Source organism: Coenobita brevimanus, chromosome 60, assembly GCF_032717465.1.
Source record: "Coenobita brevimanus isolate Jiangsu-jjx chromosome 60, ASM3271746v2, whole genome shotgun sequence".
Classification (NCBI taxonomy): domain Eukaryota; kingdom Metazoa; phylum Arthropoda; class Malacostraca; order Decapoda; family Coenobitidae; genus Coenobita; species Coenobita brevimanus.
Genome location: NC_137013.1, coordinates 9,505,106 through 9,506,823, shown reverse-complemented (window position 1 = coordinate 9,506,823; position 1,718 = coordinate 9,505,106). Strand labels below are relative to the sequence as shown.

At 40.3% G+C, this 1,718-nt stretch overlaps 1 non-coding gene across 1 annotated transcript; it reads right to left on the bottom strand.

The window, feature by feature from the left end:
• Positions 1–297: 297 nt before the first annotated feature.
• LOC145403477 (5S ribosomal RNA) lies at positions 298–416 on the bottom strand. The gene has a single exon (XR_013897999.1). It is a non-coding gene; the product is annotated as a 5S ribosomal RNA (ribosomal RNA).
• Between the last annotated feature and the right edge of the window lie 1,302 nt (positions 417–1,718).

Below are 1,718 nucleotides of genomic sequence, written 5' to 3'. Positions count from 1 at the left end.
ACTGCAGGCCACCTCTCTACCGATTGAGCCACCGCCTCCCCCCTACACGAGATATGCTTAAAAGTAGACATGATTGCCATAACACACTTTATACTGTCCACAATTACCAACAGCATTTCGAAGTATGCAGGCAGTTTTATTCCTTTAGCACCCACATTTAAGTTTCCAGCAAATGTTTTTCATTTTCATTCATTGCCAGACGCCATGTATCCCAGACGGGGTGGCCAAGGGCTTAGAGTTAATTGTTTTACAGGGAGGGGCACTAATCCTCCACCAACCCCACTTGACACGTAGGGATGCCAACAGCATCTGGTGTTCCCAGGCGGTCACCCATCCAAGTACTAACCAGACCCAACGTTGCTTAACTTCGCTGATCGGACGGGAAGCGGTGTACTCAACGTGGTGTGGTCGTTGGCTCCAGCAAATGTGCTTTGCAAATATTTGGTAATAATGTTTTTTCTTTAAAAATTGTACATAGTATTCATATAACCTGATGAAATTTAGGGATTATGTAGAATTGTGAGTAGTAAATAAATACAAATTGGTTTTATATCACTAAGCAATACTGTAAGCAACACCTATAATGGACAGCTTCAGGTAGTGGGCGCACTTACTCTGGACTTGGCATTATCTCGTTGTACGATAACAGGAAAGAGATTTACTGAATGACAGAGACTGAAGAAAGGAAAGAAGATGGAGGAACAAATAAGCCCAAATAAGAAAAGAGTACAGAAGGAAAAAAAAGAGAGGACAGTAGTTGAAACTGACAGAGAGAGCAAAAAGTTTGGCATACAAGTAATAGGATGGAAAATAAGATAACCTTGAATGGACCGATAAAGAAAGAAACAGAAGAGAAAGAGATAATGACATAAACCAATTGGAGAAAATTTTGTATAAGATACCAGAGAAACAAATAAGATGCTACCAAGAAACAATTCAGGGGTAATAGAATGACATGAGATAGTTGATAGGAATAACATGAGAAGAAAAAAAGCTTAAGAATAACGATAAATAGGCGATCACTGGAGGAATCAGGAAAATCATAAAGCGAGAGAATGACGGAGTTGCAAATGAGTCACGAATACAGAGAGAAGAATGTATATATTAACCTGATATATAGAAAAGTAGAGAAACATTGAGAAAAGATGAGGGTTTGCATTTCATGAAGATGGGAGAGAGACGAGAAGATAGAGGGGAAAAACAGTTAAGACAGCCGATAAACAGATGAGCACAGGAGGAACGAGAACTGAAAGGTTTGAATGATAAGACAGCAAACTGACCCAATACACGGGAGAAAGAGAAAAAAATCAGAAAAAAGGGACATGTATGGAGGAAGGAAAAGGAGGAGGAATGCAACAGAATAAGGGAAACGAAAAAAAGTTCGGAATAAAAGGGAAGATAAGTAAAGGAGACATTAGTACAAAAGAACAAGAGACATGAAGCCGAAACGAATACACAGACAGATAATACAAGATAACCAAAAAAACAAACACAACAGCAGTGAAAAGGAGGGAAAGCAGAGGTGAGAAGAGGGGAATGGAGGGAGCCAGAGGGCGAAGAAGGGGATAAGATCGAAAAGATGAGGGATGAGAAGGGAAGATGAAAAAGAGAAAAAAAAAAAAGGCGTGAAGAAAACTGAGGAGAGTCGTGCGGAGAGAGATGTAGACGGAAAGGAGAGGAGAGGAGGGAATGAGAGGAAAGAAGAGACTGTTGGGGGG